The sequence below is a fragment of the Zonotrichia leucophrys genome, chromosome 3 (genome assembly GCF_028769735.1).
Source record: "Zonotrichia leucophrys gambelii isolate GWCS_2022_RI chromosome 3, RI_Zleu_2.0, whole genome shotgun sequence".
Taxonomy (NCBI): domain Eukaryota; kingdom Metazoa; phylum Chordata; class Aves; order Passeriformes; family Passerellidae; genus Zonotrichia; species Zonotrichia leucophrys.
The window spans coordinates 82,903,134-82,909,683 of record NC_088172.1 but is presented as its reverse complement, the minus strand read 5'-3'; the positions used below and the strand labels follow the sequence as shown (position 1 = coordinate 82,909,683).

At 40.3% G+C, this 6,550-nt stretch overlaps 1 long non-coding RNA gene across 1 annotated transcript; it reads left to right on the top strand.

Annotated features, from left to right (window-relative positions):
* The first annotated feature begins 319 nt into the window (after positions 1–319).
* On the top strand, positions 320–3,736 carry LOC135444980 (uncharacterized). Its single transcript, XR_010439403.1, has 2 exons — positions 320–410; positions 2,027–3,736. It is a non-coding gene; the product is annotated as an uncharacterized LOC135444980 (long non-coding RNA).
* The last annotated feature ends 2,814 nt before the right edge of the window (positions 3,737–6,550 follow it).

Below are 6,550 nucleotides of genomic sequence, written 5' to 3'. Positions count from 1 at the left end.
CTCCAGTGAGGGGGGCTCCACAACCTCTCTTGGCAGCCTGTGCCAGTGCTTGGTCACCCTCACAGGACAAAAGTGCTTCCTGCTCTTCAGAGGGAGCCTCTTGTGTCTCATTTTGTGCCTGTGGCCTCCTTTCCTTAACTCGGCACCTCTGGAAACACCGTGGCTCCGTTGGGGGACACAGTATGGGTAAATGAAGGTCATGTAGAATGTAATCTCATCCCCCAACAAGTTGCAGCTGGACCCTATTACTAAAGGTTAGGAGTCGGCCAGATAATAAAAGGTAACACCTGTAGCAAATAAGAACTCGTGGTACAAAAGAGTGGATTGATGGGAACTGGAGTCAGATGGCTGCTGCAGGGACCAGGATCAGTCAATGCTTAGAGGAGTGGCCTGTGAGAAACATCGAGGAGGTATGAAACTCTGGTGCTGTGGAATCCTTGCGCTACAATGATAAAAGAACTCTTGATATGTAAGACAACATATAATGATAATAGAACTGTTGTAATATATAAGACAACATGGCTCCACCTCCTTTGAGTCCTCACCACAGTTATTTATGCACACTGTTGCAGTCCTTCTTCCTACCAAAACAATTTCAAAGCAAGTAGGTTTTTTGAGGGAAAATAATTTTGCCTACAGATTTGAACAAAGCTGTTTTTACACGAATCCTGGGAGTACCCATGTCTGTAGGACGTGTCATTGGTGCCTAACCCCCCACTCTGGAGCCCCCTGCAGACCTGCCTTTCCATCACGGAGGAGCTCATTGCTGCATGGACAGCAGGGCTGGTGGCACATGCACAGTGTGAGCCACAAATCTGAGGCATGTTGCCACATAGAGGGTGAGGGGAAAGATGGTAAGAGCAGCCAACAAGCACTGAATTAGTTTGTGTGCCTAGGAAGTGGTGATGTGCCAGATGAGCTGTTGTGGTGGGCAGATGGCAGCCCCTAAGCCTTATTGAACCAGACATAGACCTTGCTTCTTGAACAGGGAGAAGTATTCAACACGTCCTCTGGAAACATTTAGGGATTGCTGGTGTTATTGCAGTTTATCTAAATTATTTGGATAACAGAAAGTATTTGCAGAGAAAAGTGACTTTGCATAATCTTAAAGCACTATGAGGAGAGAGCAGAAATACTGCAGTTCAGTGGAACAGGAAAACTAAATTGTAAATGACAGGACAGTCTGTATTTTGCAGTGTCTAATGAAATTATAGATTGCAAATGTAAAAGGCAGAACACACTACAATATAATCCTCTAAAACACTTCTAGTTTCTCATGAGAATTAATTCACCATTCTTTACTGGACTATTATTTCCTAGCAACACTTGTGATTTCTCATATAATACAGTTGCTTCAACAAAAGCTCCTTTGGATGAGTGTAGGTTGTAAAGTAGCACATTGCCAAGTTAAGAAATAGGTGTTTTTCAAAATAAAGTCCTATAACAGGAGAAAATAAACACAATATTAAGGAGCCAGAGGGTTGCCCAAATTCTGTGACCAGTGGAGGGGAAGAGAAATCTTTGTCTTTTGTGTTTTTTTTCCTGGCTAGCAAGAGGAGCTCAACTCAAGAGCTTCCTCTGGTCCCTTTGGTCTGCTGTCACACTGCTGTGCACTGGGCTCCAGTCTGCTCTTACCTGGTGGCCTGAACATTCACACTAACTCCTGGCTGGAGCCTGGCTGGTCTCAAAAAAACCCCTCAGGGTCTGCCCAACTGATGGGCAGTGCTCCTGCAGGTGTTCTTAAGGTGCACGTCCTTACTTTCTTTTAACCTTGTTTCATGTTCCTCTTTGAATTTAAATTTGCTCCCTTGGTTTTAGTGTGAGAACCTGGACGTGGGAAAGAAAAATACAATCAGGTAGACAGGCAGTGCTCTGTGACCTGGGTGCTGAAGCATGGCTGTCATCCCTCCAGCTCACCTGCTGAAACAGCTCTGGTGGCTCTGGGGTAGCACACGTGGCTGTCGTGGCTTTGCCAGCAGTGTCGGTCTGCCCTTGTACTGTTCATGTTCTGTTTTTGTTTTGGCAGGCTGCTCGCACTTTCCTGAGGAAGGAACATATACAAGGGAAGAAAAACAGTGAATTCAAGAGCATGGAGCTGCTGAAAAACAAGGTTCTCTTCCCCCTCCCCTATGATAACAATGCTGTGAGTAAAGCTTCATCACCAGTGTTATGTACAGCTATTGCAGCACAGGGCTGTCAGCTCTGGTTATTTAGAAACTCAGCAAATGGATTGCATTACTTCTTCAAACAGTCTCCTGAAACCAGGCTGTTGAGCAGAACAGGAGGCACCAGTGCAGCTAGAGACTGTCACATGGTTTGAATTGAAGCAATCATCTTTCCTCCACTCCCCTTGCAGCATCAAGGAGTGTCAGTGTTGGTGCTCAACCAGGGAATTGAAATGCAACATAAACGTGCTGGTTTTTTTCTTTTGAGTGGAAGTTTGGAACTGTTCCGTTGGTCCAGGGTGGAAGTAAAATATTCAGTAAAGAATAAGCCTCACAAATACAAAACTATAAAGTGAGACTGTAGCATGCAGTGGGCAGTTTAACCTGTTTTTTTGGTTTCTACTGCATCATGGTAGTCTGTGAAAAGTTTGAAGTTTGTGAAAATTCCAGTAGCATTATCAAGTCTGTTGCATGGAAATTCCTGTCATTTTGTGGAGCATTTGTAGTAAATTACCAGACTCAGAGTACACATTGGACTTGGAATATTTAATTGGAATATTTAGTTCTTATGATGCTCTACTACCATTATGGGCCTTTTAATATTTCATCAATGACTTCCCACGTATAAAATGAAGCAGCAGGAAGATAAAATTCCTTTTGGCCATAAGAGGGCAATGGCTACAGAAATCCATCGTTCAGTATATAGGACCAACTTAAAAATGAATATAATGATTTCTTTTTCACAACCTAATTTTTAATTGTTAAATGTGTTCTAAACAACACTGGAATTGCTGGCCCTAAAATATGTTCTGTGTGACCCAAATACAGGACTGTTTATAACTGGTTTATAAAAGCTGTAGATATTTTGCTTCTGTGGGACTTCTGCGGTCAGTAGCACTTACCTGTACTGTTTGCTTTTGGTCTTCTGCTTAGGGATTGTGTAGAGCCTAAAACATTTAAAAAGTAAAGTTAAATGGAAAGCATCTGTTTGCTCATAGTACCACCTTCTTACACTTTTAGTTTATGATTAAAGATGTGAGAAAACCACTGCATATAAAATCCTTTGGTATCACATTGCTGCCAGTGCTGTCTACATGCTGCCTTTACAAGCTTCTTTTCCAGTCCACAGATTGGCAGATATAGTTTGTCCTTTTCAGTGTCAGTGACAAGAGCTGGTGGGTATGAAATATGACCATGTTTGTGTTTGGAAAAAGTCAAGTATTTTTTGCTTAGAGAATTTTTATTCTCAAGTGAAAATGAGAAGAAAGCTGAGTTAAGAATAATAGAAATAATTCTTGAGTTTTAAAAGCATGAACACCACCTTATTAAAAAAACATTTCCTACAGAGTAAAACCCGAGTATACCTTCCTTTTATTGCTCTGGTGATGCATGGCACTTTCTTTCCCTAATGATACACTTTGTTCCCTCCATAGCCTTACACTGTTCTCATAATGCATGGTGCTGCAATTTCTTTCCCCAATGACACACTTTTGTACTGACTTATTCATGGCAGAATATGATGTAGAATACAATTTTATATTTATGAATAAAAGTCAAGTTTTAATTCTTCACATAGTGCCTTCTCTGAGGTGTAATGCTCTAATCAAAAAGTCTATGAACAAGTAGCTTCAAGCACATATTATTTTTTCTAGAATTATTTACTTTTATTTTGATGAACAAGCTAGACTGTTGTCTAAAACTCAAGCATGGATTCATTTTCTGCAGGTCAGCTTGTAATAAAAAAATGTTTAACTTGTTAGAGAGAGGCACATCAATGAAAGTTAAGGGGATTCAAAAGTCTGGAAAATTATTTTTATTAATCCAATATGGAATATATATGCTCTCACATGAATTTTAGTTTATCCTCTTTCTAAACCAACTAAATACTAATAAGGGGAATAGCAGTGACTTCCAAGTACACTCATTTTGTCTCTTTTCCACATCACTGTTGTGAGGTAAAAACCCAACAGATATGCAATGCCATCATAGGCACCAGAGACAACAACTTGAAATGCATAATAAAAATTCTCAGTTTATTAGATTTGTCCTTCTGTGATTAAAAACATATCTTAGCAGCAGACATCTGTTGGACAACTTAGAGGGTTCCTTTTTGTCCTGGTATGTGAGAAAATCCTGCAGGCTGTATTGCTCAGCCCTGCTAGAGCCCGGCACGCTGCGGATGCACAGGAAATGAAGCATATGCTCGGTGGTGGAGCTGCAATAACAGGCAAGTTGGGTGTAATCTGTTGAAAAGAAAGAGTGCCATTCCCTATGATGTGCCTGCCCTATGGAAAGGAAAAGGGGGGAATGCTGGGAGTCTTTTTTTCCTCACCTGATCTCATGTGATACTTCTGGCTGGTTGTGTCAAGTTTGACAGAAAAATAAGTGTGTGCAGCAGCATGCTAAAATCAAAATAATTTTGCATCTACACCTTTTAAGACTGGTACTGTGGTTATTGCATGGAAAGATCACTGTAAACAGAGAAATGCTATGGAGCAGAGCACCACTCTCACTAATTTTCACAAGTGAAGCTAGATTATTTTTTTTCCACTCAGTAAACATGTCCTTCAGGTTTTCTTAAATGGGGTGCCTCTTTCCTTAGTAAAAGTATTTTTCTTTCTGTGGGCCCAGCTAACTCATCTTTTGAAAGGTGACTGCTTTGAAGTCAAAAGAACAAAATAGCACTGTGGGCCACCAGCATGCAGCAGGTTTGTTTGTGTGTGCTTTCAAAGCTAAAAAGACCTTCACTGTTTTAACAAAGTGTTTCAGGGCCAACTTTGTGTTTTGCAAGTAAGTATGCAGTGAAGCCAGTGAGAGAGTCAGCAAGGACATAATATTTATTTACATGCCCATGGTTCATCTGAAATTTGAGTGCTACAAAGCTTTCAAAACAGATATAAAGCTTTATGAGGTAGATTTTCAAAATTTCAGAGAGTCATATGAATAAAGACGTGCTGATGGTAGAGAAGCTTTAAATCTTCATGTTTCAGGACACAAAATAGCCTCTATGGGATTTTAGGAAGGAACTCATCTTGAGTCTAAATATACATTCTCCTGCTGAGATACTGGGATTTTTTCCCCCATATCTAAGTCAAAGAAGGACTGTGAAAGAGCAGTAAGCTATTTTGATATGCTGTGTTGATTACCACAGTTGTATCTCCATGTACATCCATGAGGACATACATAAATAGATCCTGTCCTTGCTGAAAGCCTGGGAGCTGCAGGAAGTACTGAAACCTTTCTACAGTGAATATTATATTATCAAAGCACTAAGATTCAGAAATTGGGCCTTGTGCCTTTTCAGGATATTGATAGCAACTGAGGTTAGGCTTCTAGAGCTCATGTCTCTCATCAAGGTAATGTGATCAATACTAGGAAATGCAGAAATGAAGGTACATGCTGGGCGCTTATCAGTCTCCTCAGGAACAATTATTGTTGCAAAAATCAGTTAATCAAGTACCAAGTAAGTGCTGGCTTCTTAATTTCTTAACCTACTCAAACTGACATTGGATGCCTATTGGCAGATCAGAATCTGGTGATTCCAGGATCAGAGCAGCTGGGTTAATTTTACCTGCTGTGGTCTACCTGCTTTAGAGAGCATGGAAGTCAAACTGCAGGATTTTAGTACATTTTCTTGTTGTTTATGGGTAGGTATGAGCAAGGCCTAAGGGAATCCCTCCCTGGCCCCAAAGAGTTAATCTGAACAGGAATTTCAGCTGTATTCACTCTGTTGGCTGTATCTAGTCTGAGTGATAGAGAAATTCCTTAGAGCTAAGCTGTGAGTGTAATGTGAAGAAAAGTCAACATGTGCTGTGAGAAATCAGGGATGTCTTTTCCCAGTGTTTTACTTGGTTTGTTGTATGGATGAAGTGTCTTCTTCCTGAGATAGTGCAAGTGGCATGAGGGCATGTACAACAGCTGGCTTTAGAGCTTGGCAAGGAGTGAGTGAAGAAGGTTGAGAAATTCTCCTCTGGGAAGTGATGAAGAAGTGACTCATACCTAGCCAGTTTGGGGAAATTCTGTCTGATTTATAGGACACAGGACAGGAGCTTCTTTGGGCTTTGCATGAACTGAAAGGAGCTTATTTTTTATAAGATTTCTTTTACCAAAGTTTTAAAAATAAGTGTTTGATAGTTAACCCACAACTTCTATAAGTGGTACCAGCATTTTTCCATCTACAAGATTTCATTTTCCCACCTTTTTGTTTAATTTTCTCAGTGTCTGATCAGGCAGGTAAATTATTTTGTGTATAAGTAATACATTTTTCCTAAAATAAGGCACTTCATTTGATAATGTTACAGTTCTGACAAATTTAGTAACTGTATATGCTACCTGATGTAAAAAAAAAACAACCCACCTTTTTTTCAATAGCTATAGCTAAAGCT